At 45.2% G+C, this 24,178-nt stretch overlaps 1 pseudogene; it reads left to right on the forward strand.

The window, feature by feature from the left end:
- The window catches only part of LOC136503125 (uncharacterized), a 35,975-nt pseudogene that overhangs the window by 8,131 nt on the left and 3,666 nt on the right, over positions 1-24,178 (forward strand).

Below are 24,178 nucleotides of genomic sequence, written 5' to 3' on the forward strand. Positions count from 1 at the left end.
TGTGGATCATCAAAAACGGAGTTCGTATACGACCTAGACGTCCGTTTTACTACACTCTGGTCCTAGAACCCAAGATGGACTCGAACTCAAGTTGGACTAGGCCTCCGGCTTGGCTTGGACGTCCTTGCTGGCCTCCTAAGGTGGTGGCCAAGGAGGAGGATGTCCAAGGATTTTCTTGGTGGGTTCTCCAAGTCCTTGGGGTGTGCTCCCACTTGGGCCAGGGTCCCAAGGATGAATAACAAGCCCATAACGACAGTGTAGCTCCCAGTAGAAACAGCGACAGAATATCTTGATGATTTGGAGGCCTTGTTGATGTGATATTGAGATGAGACCAGATCTATTTGAAATCTTATCAAACAAGCTTTCCATCAAGTGCTCATTGACCTCGATCGCACTCCAGATGGCTGAGTTATGGCCTTCCCAATGAAGCACTGTCGAGCTGCCGGTGAACCGAAAATTCAAATTTGATGAACTTGCACGTTGAGACATATTTGTACCTACATTCAAATAACGACATGTACATGTGGAACCAAGGAAATTATACCAAAAATCACTATGCAAATGTAGGAACGAGCTCACCTTATAAACAATGGTCGTATCCGATGGTGTCATGTCCTCATCAGGAAAGGTCGTACCCGATGCTCCAAACACCAAACTACTTGTTCGATGCGCAAGATGGCACCTTAAGCAATCAATCGCAGCAGTGACATTGCACTATTTCCTAAGCCGATCGTTCTACAACACTGGCTAAAGTTAGCTTCATCGACCTTCTTTCAAGCCTATGCGAATGGGCGTCGTTCTGAACGGTTTCGCGTCGAACCCCAAATCCGGCCTACTCGATGTTCTAACCAGCTATCCTAGTCCATGACTGCACACATTTCATCGCCGTTAGCCAAATGTTCTATAGCACTTTTATTTCGACAACCATTCAATCAGAATACTAAACAGTATTATATGAAACGTAACCTTTGTCTCATGTTTTGTATGAACGTTTCAAGTGCCAAACATCGAATTATAATTCATGTCATACACATATGCACATAATTATGATGCTCATGAAAGGATTAGCTAGAACAAAACAATGTAACACAGCGGGTGTTACAAATCTACCCTCCTAAAACAAAATCTCGACCCGAGATTTCATGTGCCTAGTGTGAGAAAGAGATAGGGAGTACATTTTTGCGCAATAACTAACTATCCTAATCAGAGAGGAGGTGGGGGTAATGCTTTAATATGTAGCTCTCTTGCTCCCAGGTGGCTTCGTCTTCTGAATGATTTTGCCATTGCTCCTTGTAAAATTTTATCACACTGTTCCTGGTCACTCTCTCCTTCTCATCCAAGATTTTTATAGGATGCTCCACATAAGACAGATCAGGTTGGAGCAGAAGTCCTTCAATTTCCATAGCTTCTTCAGGAACCCGCTGACATTTCTTCAACTGTGAGACGTGAAATACATTATGAACCGCTGAGAGAATTTCAGGAAGTTAGAGACGATAAGCAATGGGGCTACACTGCTACAACATATTGTATGGACCCACATACCAAGGGGCTAACTTGCCATAGACACCAAACCGATGCACCCCTCTCATTGGAGATACCTTGAGATACACATAATCCCCAGCTGCAAATTCCAAATGTCTTCTTCGCTTGTCTGCATAAGCCTTTTGTTGGCTCTGAGTTGCTTTCAAGTGCCTATGAATAATACTTACTTTCTCTCGAGCCTCCTTTATGAAATTAGGCCTGAAGTACCCACGGTCTCCTACTTCAACCTAGTTCAGTGGCATCCTACACTTCTGTCCATATAAAGCTTCAAATGGTGCCATGCGGATACTCTCTTGGTAGCTGTTATTATATGAAAATTCACTTAGCTTCAAACACTTATCCCACTTCTTAGGAAAAGAGATGGTGCAAGCCCTCAACATATCCTCGAGCACCTGGTTCACCATTTCCGTTTGACCATCAGTTTGTGGGTGGTATGCTGAACTTCTGAGAAGATGAGTACCCAGACATTCCTGGAGTTTCTCCCAGAAACGAGAGACAAAAACTAACCCTCTATCAGAGATGATAGTAAGAGGAACTCCATGTAAGGTCATAATCTGATCAAAGTATATCTTCACATACTTCTTGGCAGTGTATCTAGTATCCACCGGAAGGAAGTGGGCAGACTTGGTGAGACAGTCCACAATGACCCAAATAGAATCAAAGCTCGTGGAGGTGCGGGGTAAACCCACAATGAAATCTAAGGAAATATCCTCCCTTTTCCAAACAGGAATGGGCAAGGGCTACAGATATCTAGGAGCACGCATATGATCTGCCTTGACTCTACTGCAAGTGTCACACTCCGCAACAAACTGGGTGATATCTTGCTTCATGTAGGACCACCAATACAGTTGGCGCAGATCATGGTACATCTTGTTGCTACCAGGATGGATAGACAGCTTTGAATGATGGGCTTCATTCAAAATCTTTCTTTTTAGCTATTCATTGGATGGAACCACCAGTCTATCCTTGTATCTCACGACCCCCTACTCATCAATGCTAAAATGAGGGCCACGCCCTTTAGACATCAACTTCCTGATGTGAGGAATCTCTTCAGGGTCTTCTTTCTACTCCCGAACAATCTGCTCCAGCAACTCTGAGGTTAATGCAATATGAGCTAACACCTCTGTGTGGTGGAGTGACAAGGGTATTTCCTCAACCTGATGCGACTTATGACTCAAAGCATCAGCTACCACATTAGCTTTTCTGAGATGATAATGGACTTCCAAATTATAATCCTTTATCAACTCTAACCATCTCCTTTGCCTCATGTTCAACTTGGACTGGGTGAAAATATACTTGAGGCTCTTGTGGTCTGTAAAGATATGCACTTTGTTGCCCAACAGGTAATGCCTCCAAATCTTCAGAGAGTGGACTACAGCAGCTAGCTCTAAATCATGGGTGGGGTAGTTCACCTCGTGCTTCTTCAGTTGGCGCAAAGCATAAGCTATCACATGCCCATTTTGCATAAGCACACACCCCAACCCCATCTTTGAGGCATCACAGTATACATCAAAGGGCCTATCAATATCCGGTTGGGCCAACACAGGAGCAGTGGTCAGAAAAGTCTTCAAAAACTGAAAAGCTTCTTCACAAGCTGGACTCCAATCAAACTTAGCTTCTTTCTGGAGTAGCTTGGTCATGGGCTGGGCTATCTTGGAGAAATCAGGGATGAAACGCTGATAGTATCTAGCTAGATCATGGAACTGATGGATCTGGTGCATAGACTTGGGAGACTTCCAATCTAATACATCTTGCACCTTGCTAGGATCTATAGAAACGCCTTCAGGTGTCAACACATGCCCCAAGAACTGCACTCGATCTAACCAAAACTCGCACTTGCTGAACTTAGCATATAGCTTGTGCTCCCTTAGTCGAGTCAGCACTATCCAGAGGTGTCGGGCATGTTCTTCATCATTCTTGGAATAGATCAAGATGTCATCAATGAAAACTACCACAAACTTATCCAACTCTGGCATAAAAACTGAATTCATCAGGTACATGAAGAAGGCAGGAGCATTGGTGAGACCGAAAGACATCACTAGGTACTCATACAACCCATACCTAGTAGAGAAAGTTGTCTTTGGTATATCCTGCAGCCTGATCTTGATCTGATGATAGCCCGATTTAAGATCAATCTTTGAGAACACCTTGGCTCCAGCTAGCTGATCGAACAGAGTATCTATGCGGGGCAAAGGATACTTGTTCTTAACTGTTACCGCATTGAGGGGGCGGTAATCCACATACATCTATAGAGTACCATCCTTCTTCACAAAAATGGCTGGGCAACCCCATGGTGAGGAACTCGGATGGATGAAACCTTTGTCCATCAATTCTTCCAGTTGCTTCTTCATTTCTGCTAGTTCTCTTAGAGCCATGCGGTATGGACGTCTAGAGATAGGAGCAATACCAGGCTCAAGCTCAATGGAGAATTCTACCTCACGGTCTGGTGGTAAACCAGGAAGATCTTTAGGGAAAACATCTAGGACCTCACATACTACCAGAATAGAGGTAAGATAAGGAGCAACTTTAGCATAGGTAGCAACAGGTAAGACTGGTTCTGAGGGTATGATAAGAGACATCATATCCTCAGAAGAAGGAAGCTATAACTCCACACTTCTTCTCTTCATATCCAATACTACCCCATACACCCGCAACCAGTTCATTCCAAGAATAGCATCAATGCCTTGCCTAGGCATTATCATGAACTGTAGATGGTAAGTGTGGGTGGCTAATACCAAACTTACTATATCCGTGCGGGTATTGATAAACATCTATGAACCCATAGTACGGATCTTATAGGCATACGGTATAGCCAATAGTGATAAGTTGTGCCACTCTACAAACCCCATGCTCATAAAGGAATACGATACACCAGAATCAAACAACACCAAAGCTAGATGGGAGTCGATGGTAAACATACCAGCCATAACTATCTCCTGCTGCACAACCTACTGAGCATTCGTGAAGTGCACCTGACCGGATCTGTTGGGCACCTTCCTCTTGATGATAGTCCTCTTAATAAGCCTAGAATTTGCGGACGGCTGAGACGACTGAGCTGCCTAATTTTGAGGACACTCCCTGGCATAGCGGCCATCCTTGCCACACTTGAAACAAGCACCGGGCTTGTTCCTGAACCCCTGATGAGGTGGGACCTACTGTCCCTGAGTCTATTGGGGCTGCACCTGCTGTAGAGGTGCCCGGTACTGAGTAGAGGAAGTCTGCGATGTCTACTAGGGTGACCAGAACAGAGGCCCACCGGATGGTTGATAGGGCCCCCGCCTAACAACTTGTACCTTCTATGTATGAGGATGGCTGGAGGATCCAGCTGCCACTCACTTCCTCTTCCAATCTGCCTGAGATGCCCACTAAAAACCCTCAAGAGCAATGGCAGCGTTCATTAGAGCTCCAAAGGTTTAATAGTTCCCCAGATACAATTTCTCCTAAAGGAGAGGAGCGAGACCCTAGAAGAAACGTTCCCTCATCTTGTCATCCATATCCACCTGACTACCAGCATACTGAGCCAAGTGGTTAAACTAGGTCACATACTCCATTACCGTCCTGCTCCCCTGGCGTAGCTCCAGGAACTCAGTCACCTTCTAGTTGATAACACCAGCAGAGATAAAGAACTCTCTGAAGGTAGTGGAGAACTACCATGTTGCTGGATGATCCGGCAGCTCTACAGCCTAGAAAGTTTCCCACCAGGCACCTATAGATCCCAAAAGCTGCCGAGACACAAAGTGCACCTTCTGCTCATCGGTTACTCCGAGCAACCAAAACTTCTGCTCTAGTGTGCGAAGCCAGTGCTCCACCTCCAAGGGCTCATCCGACGGCGTGAATGTGGGTGGGTGAGTCTTGAGGAAGTCCTGGTAAGAGGACTGTCCCTCAGGACAGCGAGCACCACCCCCATTCCCACCGTTGCCCCCGGGACCTCCGTAGGCAAGGCCCGCGACGGCCTGTGCCATAATCTCCATGGCACGAGCTATCTCCTGGTGAGCAGCGGCTGACTCCCAACGAGCTGCCAACAACTCTGCCATAATCTCTACGGGAGTCAACAGCGGCGGCGGTGGCGGCGGTGGGAAAGGATGAGGAGCCAGAGGTGGAACCTCCTGACCTCCCCCATTGCCACGCTCAAAGGCCCAAGCACTGTCACCCTAGCCCTCGTTGGCCGCCCCCGAACTGGTGCTCCCGTGTCCAGACCTTAAGTTCATCTGTAAGAGATAGGGACCATTCATTAGAACACATTTCCGATCGGGATCAAGGGATTAGAGAGATGCCAACACAATTTATTAAAGCATTCATTTAGTTAGTCCTACTAATTTACTACCCACTTATACGTGAAGGGGAATTTTAGTTCAAGTAAGATGCTATTAACATGATGCATGCTTCGACCTATTCGTTGACTCAAGCCGGAATATAGCGGCATTCATAGAATTTTCGGCACATCGCACGCTCACTTTCCGTGTTCTAAATGATTTCTTACGCAACGTAAGTCAGTGTATCTGCAGAAAACTGATTAGATAAAACCAGTGTCGCCATCCTAGATAGACCATATTGCTAGGGCATATACTTATTTACATAATGTAATCGCATCCTACTTTTTGCAAAACTTTTGTTGGTCAAATTTTTAGTTTTGGAAAAGAGTGATGAAATTCATGACCATTATTGGCTCTGGTACCAACTGTGGCAGAACCGCCCAAAATAGCACACTTACAGAGGCGCTTGTCTTCCACCAGACACTAAGCACCCTGAAAGTAAGCTACATCGAGTGGTGTCCGTCGGGCACACCCCGAGGGAGAACCCGAAAGATCCACATTTTTCCTAAGGATCCAATAATGAGAACGAGTTACAACACAAGTACATTTCATACATTAGAGTTTCTTAAAAAGTACATTATTACAATACCAAATACCAGAGTTCGGAATGATAAACAACAGAATTTAAAAATAACATCTAGCGGTAGGGACGAGGATTCCGTCAGAGCCCACCAGAAGGATCCTCCACACAAGGTGCTCTTCAAGCATCACCTACAATAGGGCTAAATAAACCCTGAGTACTCAATGTACTTGCAAGACTTATCCGACTAGTGGGAATACTTTCCCGACTCCAAGGGATATGCTAGGCTTTAATGTTGTTGGTTTTCTTTAGCAGAAAGCAATACTAATAGTGAGTCCTTATTGATGCATTATTATTATCAGTCGTATTAAGTTTTTAGCTAGCCAGTCTATATAAGCACCTGTTCTACTTTCAAGCAAGGGTTGAGCAATCATTCTGTTCATTCTCCTTTTCCACTTTCAATTCTTACTACGGTGCTAAACCACAGACAAGCCGTACCAGATAGCTCAGCGATTCGTGAATCAATGTGCCCAGTTGGGTGCCCCGAAGACACACGCCCTGCTTGTACCCTAGGCACAAGCAGGACTAACCCACCACTCTCCTGTCCTGGGTGTCCAGGTCCCCGTCCAAACTTGGACTCCAAGCCCCCACCCCTGAGTCCCGGACTCAGTGTGGTGCAAGGACCTCCACCACCTTCTCTTCCCATTAGTCGGTCCGGAAAGAGCCGGATCCGCAACAAGAGAGCGGCAAGCCTTCCCTGCACCCATACCCAAGTATGCACTCAAGACAATAATCTGTGACTTGCCTAGAGTCATATGCAATGACCGGTCCTTAATCGACATAGATATGGAAAAAGTGTAACGGGGCTATGCCCTATTGGCCGCAGGGCACAACCCTCACACCCACCAGTACCAAATCCATATCCCTGCCCGATCACCATTTACCTTTTCATTATTTCATCATGATATCATAGTTTAATCACCTATTTGTGAGTAACGGCAGGTTACTCACGCTACCGATATCCTGAGCATAGCAACTACTCGACCTATACTAGTAGGACTCATGGGTAGATATATTTATGCATATAGTTTTCATAAAATGCCTGTAACGTAAATGCATATCATATATATATTCAGTGATCATTAAAAAATAGGGGTTATGCACCAGGGCTTGCCTTGGGCAGGCGCTGGGTCAGCAGGGTTAGCACCAACAGGCTCCTGGGCTTCCTCCTGTGCGAAGATCTCCTCCTCGTACTACTCGATCACCTCGTCGTACTCTAGCTCGCCGATGGGCACGGAATCTACCAGTTCGTGATCTACATGAAATGATGATGCAACGTTTAATAAGATGACAACAGCAACTCTTAACCTAAAGGTACATCTATTAAACTACTAAGTGAGGTCTACCCACTAAGGCTAAGCTACGTACCACCACCACTAACAAGTATGAACGTAACATACATTCTTATAGCAACTACATATATTCCAACTCCTAATACCGATTTACGATATATACAATAAAGCAAGGATAATAACTATGTTATTAAGCAACTTGTTCTAAGGCTACCAATTTTACAGCAAGTACATAATGGCCTAGGGAACCTACTATAAAATTTTCATGCCAATAGCTATCACCGATTGTCCACAAATATTTTGACAAATATGAATCTACATAATATTCACTATCTAGCTTTGAATTTATGACCCAATACTTACCATAGCTCACTACAATCTAGCTGTATTAACAGGTAGATAATATGTTTACAGACCTAACAAAATTAATCTCACTATTTTTGGACAGCTACGCAATTTACTACGATATATCGAAGTTGGATTCATAACTACAAATAAATAAGCATTTCTATTCTCTAGAAATTAAGAAAACTAAATTCTCCTCCTTGGCCCATTACGCGCTGGCTCGGCCCATTCCTCCTTCCCGCCCGCGTGCGCTAGCAGACTACAGCGCGGCCCACGCTGTGGCGTGGCCCAGCCAGCCAACGGCCTGCGACGGGGAAAGGCCCCCGCGCACAGGCAATTAAGCACAGGCACCCTCGAAGTACTACGAAATCACAGCGAGCTCAAGGACACTATTTCCCCAGTGTGAGCTTTTATAGCTGCACCCTCCCTTTTCTCCTTCTTCACCGCGGCGAAGTCCCTATCCCCAAGGCGCGCACTGGTGCAACGGTGCGGGCACTAGACGGCCACGCCGGCGCCACCCGACCTCCCACTACTCAACTAAGAGGCCAATGATTACCTCGGAGACAAAACACGGTGGCTGGAAGTGCTATGGTGGACAGGGGTGTTGTCCCGAACTCCCTCCCCGACGGTGGCCCTTGACCTACAAAGGCGGGCGCGTTCTAGTAAGCAACAACGAAGGCAAAGCCAGCACAAGAGCTAGCGAGCACCAGGGAGTGCTCATGGATACCTTCGCGTTGATAGTTCAGACGGAGGTGGTCTGAGCAGAGCTGGCCACGTGCACGCGAGGTGGTGCGGCGGTGCCCGACGGTGGCATGGCTGCACCAGAGACTGCTACAAGGTGGCAGTGCTTAAACTAAGGTGAGCACGGTGACACCTGACTGGAGGAGAGGCTAGTAGCACAAGGGATTGGACCGAGATGCTTAGGTGGCAGTGGTAGCCGACGGCGCGGGCACTCCCGGTCTTAAGGACCCAAAGACGTAGCTTTTCAAAATTGGGGCCTATGGCGGAGCTACAGTCAGTGATGCAGGGTCGATAGGGCTGCAGGCTATCTGGCGGAGTCAAACACGTGGTCAATTTGAATCAAGACGCTGCTACCTCGGTGAATTAGAAAGAAGTGTCTCGGTGGCCATGGAGACAGCGGAGGTAGGGGGTCCTATCATGGCTTGGCTTGGTCCGTCTGTGGCGTCAACACAATGAGCCAACACACCACTACGGGTGATAGCGGGATAGGCGAGACATGCCCCAGATGGCTGTCCACACGGCCACTGCGGCAAGACAACGAGGCATGGTACGGCAATGCAGCAGGCGACGCTAGACAAGGATGGTACAACGCGAGTGACATGGAGGTGATGGGGGAAGCAGGCCATCGTCCTTCGCACAAGCAGCCAAGTGGAGTCAATGGAGCAGAGCTGGGCTTGGCCGCTAGTGACGTGTAGCGCATGACCTGGTGCGTCTCTGACCAAGGTAGGGCAAGGCGTTGGCAGGACTCAGCCGACGTCTAGGGCATAGCGTGTCAGCTGGAGAGGTAACCTGCGTGCTAGCGAGGGTAGCAAGCAGCCAAGGCAGCCATGCAGGACATGCACGTCGCATCCCGGTGGCTGGGAGACATGGCCTGCGCCTCGGCGCGCAAGGCGAGCCAGCCGGCGGCAGGTGAGCAGCAGCGGGACCGTGGCCAATGGCAGCGGGGTTGTGGCCTTGGCGTGCAGGGCATGCGCACATACGGCATGGCGGTGGGGCGTAGTCGGTGCGGCAGCGGGTGTGGCCCACGCTGCAGGGCGCGCTGGCAAGCCAGCAAGGGTGGTGACCGCGCCTAGGACTCAGCTAGGTGCCGTGCACGATTTTTAAAGTAGCTGGAAAGGTCGTACCCGATGCTCCAAACACCAAACTACTTGTTCGATGCGCAAGATGGCACCTCAAGCAATCAATCGCAGCAGTGACATTGCGCTATTTCCTAAGCCGATCGTTCTACAACACTGGCCAAAGTTAGGTTCATCGACCTTCTTTCAAGCCTACGCGAATGGGCATCGTTCCGAATGGTTTCGCGTCGAACCCCAAATCCGGCCTACTCGATGTTCTAACCAGCTATCCTGGTCCGTGACCGCACACATTTCATCGCCGTTAGCCAAACGTTCTATAGCACTTTTATTTCGACAACCATTCGATCAGAATACTAAACAATATTATATGAAACATAACCTTTGTCTCATGTTTCGTATGAACGTTTCATATGCACATAATTATGATGCTCATGAAAGGATTAGCAGGAACAAAACAATGTAACACAGTGGGTGTTACACGCTAGAGGCCAACCCAACCTTCGTGTCGGGGCTGGTGGTGTGAGTGGCCGCGTAGGCCGCTAAGGCCCTGCTCATGTAACACCTCTAGTGTTACAAGCTTGCTTAGCACATAGGTTAATGCCTAAGAGAAATTAGCAAAAGAAGTTTTCGGGTTTAAAAGTTTAAAGCACACATGGAATTGTAAATGAATCTTGTGTGACTTGCTTTCGTGAATAAAACAAACAAATAAGTGTCGCTAGTCAACTTGTCTCGGTGCTTAAGAACTTTTAAATAATCTTGTGGACAAAAGTTGTTTAGGGCTTGTTTTGGAAAAGTATGAAGAAAGTGCTTAAAAATGGTTGATAGCAAATAAATAGCGAATGGCTTGTTTATTTGATTAAGCATGAAAAATAATTTTTATAAACAAAAATAAAATATAACTTGTAATGGGTACTTAAATAAAATTTGAAGTGCAAGTTTAGTAGATGAAATGCAACTGTTGATTTGGTGAATAGATGTTGTTCCATGGTATTTTGGATAGCTCAAGAATTGAAAGTGAAATATAATTTCAGCTTCTAGAACTAAACGATTTAAGTCTGGAAACCTAACAACAATGCCAATTTGGCATTCGATTTCCAACAAAAAAATGGTTAAACACTACATCCATGTTTTCGCACAATCAGTTGTATATAGGTGTATACTAGGACGTGGTGCGGGTCATGGTTACGTTAGAGTTACGATGCTTACGTAAAAATTGACCGAACTTCGCTAGAACGCGTGGAGGACAGGTCTTTGGCTCTCTGTGCATGAACCAGCATTTTAGTGTTGAGCTCACCTTGGCATCCTCCTCTCTCCCTTTCTAGTTGAAAGCATCTAGGCCCCTTGTTGGGTTTCGGTGATTAATGACAATACGAGATTACTGTGACTAATGTGTGTTTTGCAGATGCAATTAAGTTAGGTCATGGTAATGGAAATTGATTGGGCAATCATGGTTGTCATGCCCCTACGATGGAAATCATTTCAGTTTTCAAAAGATGGATGACAAGGTTAAGGATGGACTAGTTATAAGTGTCGTTTGGTGTTGAAGAGACACTTAGAGTAGTTTAGGACTTCGTTTTTCCTTTGATCATACTATTAAGGGGGTATGGATGGGTAGCTTGACCTAGGTGAGTCTAGTGGGTTAGGTGTGGTGCACATTTGCTAAATCTAGCACTAGGTAGCTCCTAAAAAGCTCTTAGATCAATTGGAGCAAACTTCATTCACGTATGATTGAGAGTTGGAAGAGAATGGAGGGTCAAATGCTGACTGGACACAGGTTCCGGTGTGACTGGACGCTGGCGTAGAGTCCGATCAGTTCATTTGATCAAGGTGAAATCATCTGGTGTGACCGGACGTTGAGAGGTGAGCGACCGGACACTGGGTGCCAGTGTCCGGTCGACTCCAGTAAGGTTCTAGAGAGGGAAAATCGTGACCGGACGCGTCCGGTCACAACTTAAACACTAGATTTCGGGGAGAACTGATCGGAGCGTTCGATCACCCCGCAGAGGCACATAATAGTTCATTTTCAACACGGGTGTATAAATACTTTCTCCATTTGTGTGAGGGGGTACTTTTTCTCATTCCAACAGTTGAGAAACATCCTTGAGAGTGCCAAGAAGAGCAAGGTCCTAGTGAGGTTATTGAGATTTGAGAATCCAAGAGAGAGGCCTCATTAGTGAAAGCGTGAGTAGCAAAGTGTGCATCCACCCTTCTCATTAGGCTTGTCATGGTCAAGTGAGAGTTCACGCTTGTTACTCTTGGTGATCGCCATCACCTAGATGGCTTGGTGGTGATTGGAAGCTTGGTGATCATCCAGCGGAGCTTGTGGATGACCCAACTCAAGTTGTGAGCGGTTGTGGGAGATTCGCCGCGACGGAGTGTCAAAGAATCAACCTATAGAGAGCACTTGATCCTTGCACGGATCAAGGGGGAGCTACACCCTTGCGTGGGTGCTCCAACGAGGACTAGTGGGGAGTGGCGACTCCCTGATACCTCAGCAAAACATCGCCGCGTTCCTCCTTCTCTCTTTACTTTGAGCAATTCAATTCTTGTCTTTACATTCATAGAATTGCTATGCTAGAGTAGGATTGGAACTTAGGTTGCAAGACTTTTTATGTGGTAGAACATTAGAAACACTTTCTAGGCACAAGGGGTGAAGTTGGGCTAACCATAGGGTTTAATTATCGTAAAGAAATTTAGAATTAGCCCAATTCACCCCTCTCTTGGGCATCTTGATCCTTTCAATTGGTATTAGAGCCTCGTGCTCATGTATTTAGGCTTAACCACCTAGAGAAAGATGTCTCACAGGGATGGACCTCCTCCTATCTTTGAGGGGATGATTTTCCTTATTAGAAAATCCACATGGAGGCATACTTAGAAGTTCTAGATGTTGGAATACTTAGAGCCGCTTCACAAGGCTTTCCAAAACCTCGAGATGCTACACACCTATAAGGCGATAAGGTGAATTATGAGAAATGGAATGCAAAGGCTCAAAATACCATCTTTATTGGCCTTTGCAAAGATGTGTTTAACCGGGCGAGGAACCACAAGGACGTCCATGCACTATGGTCGGACATTTGTGCACTCAATGAGGGAACTAAGAGCGAGCGTGAGGAGCGATATCATCTTGTTATGAAAAAGCTAAATTCATTTGAGATGCTTCCCAAAGAGAGTGCTAACGAAATGTACTCACGCTTGAATATTCTTGTAGAGAAAGTCAATGGGCTTGGACTCACTCAAACGCAACCATCCGATGTTGTAAGAAAGATCTTGAGTGTCCTCCCCATTGACAAATATGGGCATATTGTGATCTTACTTCATCAAGGTGATCTTTCCACCGCTACACCAACATAAATCTTAGGAAAGATCAATGCTCATGAGATGTACATGCACATCACACCACATGATAGCTCATCCTCTACTAAGAAGAAAGACAAGGACTTAGCATTCAAAGCTAGCCAAGAGAAGGGCAAAGCAAGGCTTGAGTATGAGAGCTCAAGTGATGATGAAATTGATGATGCAAGTCTTGCTCTCATGGTGAGAAGAACCGCCAAGATGCTAAAGAAGCTTAACAAGAGTGGCATCAAGTTTGATGGGAAGAAAAAGAAGTTCTTCACTAGCTCTAGAAGGAAGTAGAAGGAAGTCAATCTCGGAGATCGATTGCTACAATTGTGGAGAACTTGGTCATCTAGCACACCAATGCACAAAGCCCAAGAAAGACAAGTACACAAACAAGTACAAGGGAAAGAAAGATGACTCAAGTAATGAAGAAGAAGATGAGAAGAAGAAAAACAAGCCATACAAGAAGAAGGATGGCAAGAAAAAGGACTTCCACAAGAAGAAGAAGAATGGGAAGGCATACATCGTCGGTGATTGGCTCATGGATATTGATTTATCAAGTTGCTCATCCGATGATGATAGTGATAATGAGAAGGTGGCCGCAATTGTGATTGACTCTTCATCATCTTCACTGACACCACCTCCATCATCCTCTACACACCTATGCCATATGGCCAAAGGTGAACGCAAGGTATCAAATGATGATGATAGTAGTGGTGATGATCATGCTAATAATGATGATAGTGATAGTGATAGTGATGATGATGAATATGAATCACCTTCTTATGATGATCTTGTTAAATTGCTAAATCAATACACTAAGATCATTAGAAAGACTAGAGCTAAGAATGACAAGCTAGAAGCTAAGAATGATTCTCTTTTAGCAAAATGTGATGTGGCTGAAAAGGCTAGTGCTGAGCTTAGAGAAGCAAATGATGCTATGTCATCCAAACTCAAGAAGCTCAAATCTTCTAAGAAAGAGCTTAAAGATAAACATGATAAACTTGAGAGGATACACAATGAGCTCATCACTAGCCATAATATGCTAAAAGAAGAATATACCAATCTTAAGATTAATCATGATAATCTTATCATTGCTCAAGAATTTTTATCCAATGAGCCACATGATGCTACTAACAATGTTGTTAAGATTGATATAGCTACATCATGTGATGATTTGATCATTGATAGCATTGAGCAAAGTTCTAGTAGCAAGGGAAAGCAAGTGGTTGAGACCAATGATTATGATGAGTTTGTCAAGCTCAAGAATGACAATGAAAAGCTCAAGAAAGATCTTGAAGAAATCAAGACCCATAATACTTTTGTGCTAGAAACTCTTGATCATGATGGTGATTTGATTCTTGAGAATGAGAAGCTAAAAGAAGAGAACAAGAAACTCAAAGAAGAGAAAAATAATGATGCACTCAAGGAAGAGAACAAGAAGCTCAAGTTGAAGAAAGAGCATCTCAAGATTGGATTGAGCAAGTTCACAAGAGGAAAACATCTTCAATGTGAGCTACTAATGAACATCGTCATGAAGATGGATAGAAGTGGCATTGGGTACTTGGCAAACCAAGAGAAGAAGGCTCAAGCTCAACAACAACATAAGTCAAAGCCAAAGCCAAAGAGATGTTTTGAGTGTGGACAAGAAGGCCACTTTGCCCATGAGTGCCAAACTCCACCACCATAACCCTTGCCCAAGCATGATAGACCTTTTGCTTTCAATGCTTATTATATACTTAGAAAGGACTCTAGTGGAAAGATAAAAGTTATGTTCTTAGGACCTCCCAACAAGAATAGGCCTAAGAAAATTTGGGTTGCAAAGTCACTTGTTGAGAAGGTGAAGGGCCCTCAACAAGTTTGGGACCCTAAAGCTTAATCTCTTGTGTATAGGTGAACTACAAGACTGGTGAAGGTCATTGGGTAATTGATAGTGGTTGCATATAATATATGACCGGTGATCCTCGTATGTTCACCTCGCTAGATAAAGAAGTAGATGGACAAGAAAGAATCACATTTGGAGATAATTCAAAGGGCAAGGTTAAAGGATTGGGCAAAGTGGCAATATCAAATGATCATTCAATCTCAAATGTGCTATATGTTGCTTCATTGAGCTTCAACTTGCTATCCGTTGGACAATTATATGATCTTGGCTTCCAATGCCTGTTTACCGAGAAGGAAGTTGTTGTATCTAAGAAGGATGATGATCAAGTGACATTCAAAGGATTTAGATACAACAACCTATATCTAGTGGATTTCACCTCCGAAGATGCTAACTTGACATGCCTATTCACCAAAACAACACTTGGGTGGCTATGGCATAGAAGACTTGCTCATATTGGAATGAGCTCACTCAAGAAGCTAATTAAGAATGATTTGGTGAGAGGGTTGAAGGATGTGAAGTTTGAGAAGGACAAGCTTTGTAGTGCATGTCAAGCCAGCAAGCAAGTTTCAAATACTCATCCAATAAAAGCTTTTATGTCAACCACAAGAGTGCTAGAACTCCTTTATATGGACTTATTTGGACCAACAACATACAAGAGTTTAGGAGGAAATCTTTATTGTCGTGTGATTGTTGATGACTATTCAAGATACACATGGATATTCTTTCTTCATAAAAAATCCGAAGTTGCATCATGCTTCAAGAAGTTTGCCAAGAGAGCACAAAATAAATTTGAAGTGAAGCTTAAGAAGATTAGAAGTGATAATAGGAAGGAATTTGACAACACAAACATTAAAGTCTATTGTGATGAAGTTGGGATCAAGTATGAGGTCTCTGCAACATATACTCCTCAACAAAATAGTGTAGTTGAGAGAAAGAACCGGACATTGATCACTCTTGCAAGAACAATGCTAGATGAGTACAACACCCCCGAAGCTCTATGGGCGAAAGCTATCAACACCGCATGTTATGCATCCAACCGCCTATTCCTTCAAAAGTTTCTTGGCAAGACACCTTATGAGTTACTCAATGGGAAGAAGTCGGACGTCTCCTTCTTTATGGTGTTTGGTTGCAAATGCTACATCTACAAGAAGCGGCAACACCTAGGGAAGTTTCAAAGATGTTGTGATATTGGTTTTCTTGTTGGTTACTCATCAAAGTCCAAAGCATATAGAGTATTTAATCATGCCACCGGCTTGGTTGAAGAAACATATGATGTGGAATTTGATGAATCTAACGGCTCCCAAGGAGCACATGAGAATCTTAATGATGTAGGTGATGAACCATTGAGGGAGGCTATAAAGAATATTCCGGTTGAAGACATCAAGCCTCAAGATGATGAAGATGATGTACAAGTGATCAATCCACCTTCTTCATCAAATGTGCCACAAGATGGTGATAAAGATGGAAGAGTAGAAAATGAAGACACTCATGTCTCCCATGAGCAAATGGTGGTACAAGCACAAGATGTTGATGCTCCACAACCTCCCCCTCAAGTGGTTGATAGAAGAAATTCACCTCTACTACAAGCTCATCCGCAAGATCTCATCATAGGGAGTCCATCAAAGGGTGTAATGACTCGATCTCAAAAGCTTGCTTCGTTTATTGAACATCACTCTTTTGTCTCTTGCTTTGAGCCTACTAAGGTAGAAGAAGCTCTTCAAGATCCGGATTGGATAAATACCATGCATGAAGAGTTGAACAACTTCACCCGCAATGAAGTTTGGACTCTTGAAGAGCGACCAAAAGGTCCAAGAGTCGTTGGAACAAAGTGGGTGTTCCAAAACAAGCAAGATGATCAAGGCGTTGTTGTGAGGAACAAGGCAAGACTAGTTGCAAAGGGGTTCTCTCAAGTTGAAGGTTTAGATTTTGGAGAGACCTTTGCACCGGTTGTAAGACTAGAAGCCATCCGTATCCTCCTTGCATATGGATCACATCATGAAATGAAACTATATCAAATGGATGTGAAAAGTGCATTTTTAAATGGCTTTATTAATGAACTAGTCTATGTTGATCAACCTCCTGGGTTTGAAGACCCTAGATATCCTAATCATGTTTATAGGTTGTCTAAGGCGTTATATGGGCTTAAGCAAGCCCCAAGAGCTTGGTATGAGCGCCTTCGGGACTTCCTCATTGAGAAGGGCTTCACCATTGGGAAGGTTGACACCACACTTTTCACTAAGAAGATTGATGGGCATATCTTCATTTGTCAAGTGTATGTTGATGATATCATCTTTGGATCATCAAATGAAGATTCTTGCAAAGAGTTTGGTGAATTGATATCGAAGATGTTCGAGATGTCAATGATTGGAGAGCTTACATTCTTTCTTGGTTTTCAAGTCAAACAAATGAGAGAAGGGATTTTCATCTCTCAAGAGAAATATATAAATGATCTTCTCAAGAGATTCAAGATGGATGAATGTAAGCCAATCAAGACACCAATGCCAACTAATGAACATCTTGACCTAGATGAGGGAGGTAACACGGTTGATCAAACTCTCTACCGCTCTATGATTAGTAGCTTGTTATATTTAACCGCATCTAGGCCCGACATCATGTTTAGTGTGTGTATATGTGCTAGATTTTAGGCTAATCCTAAGAAAACTCATTTAATTGCCATTAAAAGAATCCTTAGGTATCTTAAGCACACACCAAGCATTATGCCGGTTGCAAAGTTGATAGAAAAAGCACATCCAGAGGGTGCCATTTGCTTGGTAGATCACTTGTGTCTTGGTCCTCCAAGAAACAAAATAGTGTGGCTTTGTCCATCGCCAAAGCGGAATACATTGCCGTAGGTGCTTGTTGTGCACAAATACTTTACATGAAATAAACTTTGCTAGACTGTGGTGTAGTTCTAGAAAATGTGCCTCTTTTGTACGACAATGAAAGTACGGTAAAACTTGTAAATAATCCGGTTCAACACTCTCGCACCAAGCACATAGATATCCGCCATCACTTTCTTAGAGATCATGTTGCAAAGAATGATATTTCACTAGAAGGTGTAAGGACCGAGGATCAATTGGAGGATATCTTCACTAAACCGCTAGATGAGGCGACTTTTTGTCGATTGCGGAATGAGCTCAATATTCTTGATTTTAACAACTTCACTAGAAAATGAGCTTGTGTTGTCCCTTGCATTGCATTGTAATATACAACATGTTTAATGTTTGGTAATGCATATAGGACTTGTCTAACATGGTTAAGATAACCGTCGAAAAGCGAGTGAAGAAGCTTAACCTTGGATCAAACTTGACAAGCAACTAGATTTACTTTCAAGTATTGCATTGCATATGCATGAATGTTGTTTTGTCATTTATCTTCAATCACCATTTTATTGCCTATTTTCTTAGAAAGAATTATATCCTAAGGCAAAATACTTTGAAAAATTTTGAGGATTTGAGAGAGGTCACCCACATCAGTCCCAATTGGTGTTTATTTGGATCTTATTCGAGTTGGGACTTGATTAGGAACAGGCAACGCGAAGGAATTTTGAAGATTTGCTAGAAAAGAGTGACCGAACTCTGATGTCCAGCGTCCGGTCAGTTCACAGGAGGTGAACAGAAGCTGCGAAGGAGTGACCGGACTCTGCTGTTCAGCGTTCGGTCAAAAGGTGATCCTATGTCCGGTCAAGCAAAGAAGACAAAGACAGGATCGATCGGACTCTGGCTATGTCCGTTTAGTTGTGATCGGACGCATCTGGTCATGACTCCAAGGGATTTGGACCTCTCTGGAGTCAACCGGACTCTGGGTGGTAGCGTCCGGTCGTTGCCACCGGAGCGTCCAGTCAGTAGAAAATGTGCGGGATCCGGACTCTTTCTCGTTTCCTTTTCTATTTCGTCCGGGGGGCCACTATAAATTGCACCAGTGTTTGACCTATTTCGCATCCACCGCAATGCACCAACATCGCCGAGCCGTCGTGACCTCACCACGCCGCCTGCCCATGCCACGCTTGCGCAGCTCTAGCGCCGCTGTGTTGCATAGCCCGCGCTGCCTCACCTGCACTGCTCCAGCGCCGCCGTGCCCAAGCACCACCGATCCTCACCTCACCAGCATGCATCAGTGCCCACATCGCCTCTCCATGGCCGATTCACCACATTGCACTGTTGATCCTCAACGCATTGCAACCCTAGCCTTGCATTGCCGATCCGGTGGTTCCCCAATCCGTTCCTCTTCTCATCGATTCGCCGGTTCGTCAGGTAGCAAGCCCTCGATTCTAATTTCTTATCTATTGCTTGCTTTTTTAGGGTTTCGTATCTCTAGATGTATATTGAAATTATTCATATATCCGATCTATTGTAACATGCAGCGAGTCAGTGTTTCTGAGGTCTCATTAGTAGTTGTCAGTCAACTCAGGGCTAAGCTCGTGAGTACGGATCGAGGCCAAGCCTCGGAAGAGACAATTGGCAGTTGATTCTTGTTAGGGTAGTTGTTCTTTTCAACTCCATCAGATGGCTTGTGTTAAGAATGTCAGAGGTGGTCTCGGTGATGAGGATCCGAGGCCCCCGCCTCGCCTGCCTTCTGAGGCAAAAGGCAAGGCGACAAAGAAGCTTGCAATAAAGAAGCACAAGTATCCAAATGCTGACACAGCAAGAGCAGCCGCAGTTGTAGAGGCCGTAGAGCGTGTAGAGAGAGGAGGTGCTAGGAGTGGAGTCCAGATCGTAGATCAGCTTTCACCAGCATAGAGGGCTTCACTTGAGCAGGTTGAGCGCCGTCATGGTGGTCCAGCTGGGACAGCCATGGTTGGAGGATGGTGTGTAGCTATTGATGAGAGTCAGCCTCAGGGGGAGTCATAGTAGGAGCCATAGTAGATAGAGCAGACTCAAAAGGGAGTGCAGTCAGAGGAGACAGAGCAGGCACCTCAGCCATAGTTATGCCGCTCTGGTCGTACTCGTACCTAGGTGACACCGAGGGTAGAGACACAGAGGAGGGGTTCTCGTCCACCTCCTAGACCATAGGGTCCACCTCTAGTGACTCATCTGGATTTGAGGACCGCCACGGCCAAGCAGGTGTAGGAGCTCAGGTTCATTCAGTTCGAGGAGTGGTTTCCGTCGAGGCGAGATGAGCGTGCATCAGAGGGCTTCTACACACCACTGTAGGAAGATTTTTATGATGCATATCTTAACAGTGGGGCAGTATTCAGATCTCAGAGGGTGTGCAACATTGAGTCTATTGTAGCAGCAGCTAGAGAGCATATTCGCCCATACCTATCTTACCTGCCAGGGTGGATAGACTTACTCGGATGGATAGGCTTATATGTTCCATCTTAGGTCCATGAGTTCTATGCTACACTCTAGATTGACCCACAGCACAGATTCATTCACTTTGCTTTCAGAGGCAGAGGTTACAGGCTGATGAGCTTTAGGGTCAGAGAGATACTCAGGCTTTAGGAGCAGCCCATCTGGCTACATGAGGAGTGCTATGGACAGACATAGCCTCTCAGACGCCCTCATAGCGGTCTTGTGCCCCCTTCAGATCTTGTCCGCCATTGCTTCACAGAGCCTTTCGGCGAGGGGTCGAGCAGGACACCCAGGGATCTCACTCCTATAGCTAGAGTGCTTGATGCTATTATGAGGAGGACCCTGCTTTCAAGGATGGGATATTGCGAGGGCCTAGCTCGCATACAGTTATGGCTACTAAACTCTCTGATGCAGCAGACTGTTTTTGATATTTGGGATCTCTTACTATCAGAGATGGAGGATACTATTACAGAGGGCTTCAGAGGTCACATGTAGCTGCCATATGCTCACTGGATTATATTCTTGATCCATAGGGCAGTTACTGTGAGGCCACCTGAGATGCTGGCAGAGTATAGTGGTGCTACTATAGAGTCCCATGCATACAACATGATTCAGATGCTCCGCCATAGTGCAGTGAGGACACATAGCCAGCCGTGCCGTCGTCTAGAGGTGCTAGGGACTGTAGCCTAGTAGGATGAGACCATCAGGGGTATTGCAGCTATAGAGGAGGAGCAGCTTGATGCTCAGCAGGAGGGGATGGTTGAGAGCGACCCTAGTAACAGCTTAGATGATGACTACTAGGCTATCCCTCAGATGCCTCCATGATGACATGACCATGAGGCCGGTAGTTCTAGTTCAGCTCCACCTGCACCACAGATAGACCTCGCTCTACTTGCCATACTTGAGCGGATGAGGCAGGATTAGGCTCGCTAGGCCTAGGAGACCGCTGCTATATTTGCTCAGTTTTAGACTAGGCAGGATGAGTTTCAGCGATAATAGCAGGCAATTTAGCAGTAGTAGCATGCTATACAGCAGCAGCAGCAAGCCATGCATCAGTAGCAACTACTCATGCAGTAGCAGTTACTCGGATTTATGCAGCATATAGTTACTGCTATTGGGGCTCCACCGCCATAGCCTTCACCCTAGATCGGCCAGCCTACCACCACTTCTACGACTCCAGAGCAGGTGTCTAAGTGGTTTGCCTCGCCAGTGCTAGCCCCGCAGTTCAGACCTTTTCAGACGGGCTTCACACCGGCTCAGACTTCCTCGCTGCTTATGCCAGATACATCAGTCTCCAGGAGCCTTGGTGCTACTTTTAGTGAGTTGACAAGGCAGCCTACTCCGCCATATCTACATGTCCTAGGTCCTTCCATAGTTTCACCTATTACTAGGACTACATAGATGCTCCCTTCTTCAGTTGCATCATCAGAGCCGCCTGCGTCAGTCATACCTGCAGCATCACAGGCCGCACTAGTTCTTGATCTGGCCTAGACCGCTTCAGCGTCGCTTCTAGCTATAGGGGGTCATTCTACTCAGAGCTTAGGATCATATGATGATGGCACATAGTTCTAGCTCACTCCTCGTATCTCAATGCCCGACTCACCCACTGCAGCCCCACCAACCGACCCTTAGGTTTTGGTGTTTTGACGCCAAAGGGGGAGAGGGTTCGAGTATGTTGGACTTAGGGGGAGTGATACATTTAGGGGGAGTTTATCTATTAGCTTATCTATTATATTTGGAGTTTTATGTGTGATACACTATTATGCATTAGTGTGTTTACTTTCATGCATCGAACCATATATTTATGTGATAGTGTTATCTACATGATCATGATATTTATGTGATATGTGACATGTGTGCTCTCTACTTTGAATTATTTATATGTCATATCACTTGTGTTATGCTCATTTGCTTTGCTTTCGTGTTTTACTCCAATGCGAATGAGCTTTATTACTTATACTCATGCTTATTTCATATCTATTGAGTGCATCATGTTGGCTTGGGTCATATAAGCTTGCCTAACTCTTTTGTTCTTATTGTCAAAAGCTTATATGAACCACGCATGTTTAAAAACCTCATCTCTTTCATATACTCGAGGTGGTATTGTCATCAGTCACCAAAAAGGCGGAGATTAAAAGCATCTAGACCCCTAGTTGGGTTTTAGTGATTAATGATAATACGAGATTACTGTGACTAACATATGTTTTGCAGATGCAATTAAGTTAGGTCATGGTAATGGCAATTGATTGGGCAATCATGGTTGCCATGCCCCTACAATGGAAATCGTTTCGATTTTCAAAGGTTGGACGACAAGGTTAAGGATGGACTAGTTCTAAGTGTTGTTTGGTGTTGAAGAGACACTTAGAGTAGTTTAGGACTTTGTTTTTCCTTTGGTCGTACTATTAAGGGGGGTATGGACGGGTAGCTTGACCTAGGTGAGTCTAGTGGGTTAGGTGTGGTGCACACTTGCTAAATCTAGCACTAGGTAGCAACTAAAAATCCCTTAGATCAATTGGAGCAAACTTTATTCACGTATGATTGAGAGTTGGAAGTGAATGGAGGGTCAAATGTTGACCGGACGCTGGTGTAGAGTCTGGTCAGTTCATTTGATCAAGGTGAAATCATCTGGTGCAACCGGACGCTGAGAGGTGAGCGACCGGACGTTGGGTGCCAGCGTCCGGTCGACTCCAGTAAGGTTCCAGAGAGGGAAAATTATGACCGGACGCATCCGGTCAGTGCTGATCGGACGCTGTCCAGCGTCCGGTCATAACTTAAACACTAGATTTCGGGGAGAACTGACCGGAGCGTCCGGTCAACTTGACCGGAGCGTTCGGTCACCCCACAGAGGCACATAACGGTTCGTTTTGAACACGGGTGTATAAATACTTCCTCCATTCATGTGAGGGGGTACTTTTGCTCATTCCAATAGTTGAGAAACACCCTTGAGAGTGCCAAGAAGAGCAAGGTCCTAGTGAGGTAATTGAGATTTGAGAATCCAAGAGAGAGGCCTCGTTACTGAAAGCAAGAGTTGCAAAGTGTGCATCCACCCTTCTCATTAGGCTTGTCGTTGTCAAGTGAGAGTTCGTGCTTGTTACTCTTGGTGATCGCTATCACCTAGATGGCTTGGTGGTGATTGGGAGCTTGGTGATCATCCGACGGAGCTTGTGGATGACCCAACTCAAGTTGTGAGCGGTTGTGGGTGATTCACCGCGACAGAGTGTCAAAAAATCAACCCATAGAGAGCACTTGATCCTTGCGTGGATCAAGGGGGAGCTACACCCTTGCGCGGGTGCTCCAACAAGGACTAGTGGGAAGTGGTGACTCTCCAATACCTCAGCAAAATATCGTCGCGTTCCTCCTTCTCCCTTTACTTTGAGCATTTACTTTGAGCAATTCAATTCTTGTCTTTACATTCATAGAATTGCCATGCTAGAGTAGGATTGGAACTTAGGTTGTAAGACTTTTTGTATGGTAGAACATTAGAAACACTTTCTAGGCACAAGGGGTGAAGTTGGGCTAACCATAGGGTTTAATTGTCGCAAAGAAATTTAGAATTAGCCTAATTCACCCCTCTCTTGGGCATCTTGATCCTTTCACTAGTCACTCTTTAGTCTGGATGATTGCTTCACTAGATAGCCGGTGGTGTGGACTTTAGGTTCGTGTAGATGGTTGAGCCTTAGTCGAGCTTTTAAGCAGTTTTTGGTATGATTTAAATAGCATGCATGGCGCCATTTTCTGTCTTTCGGGTTGCGTTCGCGGCCACTGCCTAGTCGA

This window comes from Miscanthus floridulus, chromosome 14, assembly GCF_019320115.1.
Source record: "Miscanthus floridulus cultivar M001 chromosome 14, ASM1932011v1, whole genome shotgun sequence".
Classification (NCBI taxonomy): Eukaryota; Viridiplantae; Streptophyta; class Magnoliopsida; order Poales; family Poaceae; genus Miscanthus; species Miscanthus floridulus.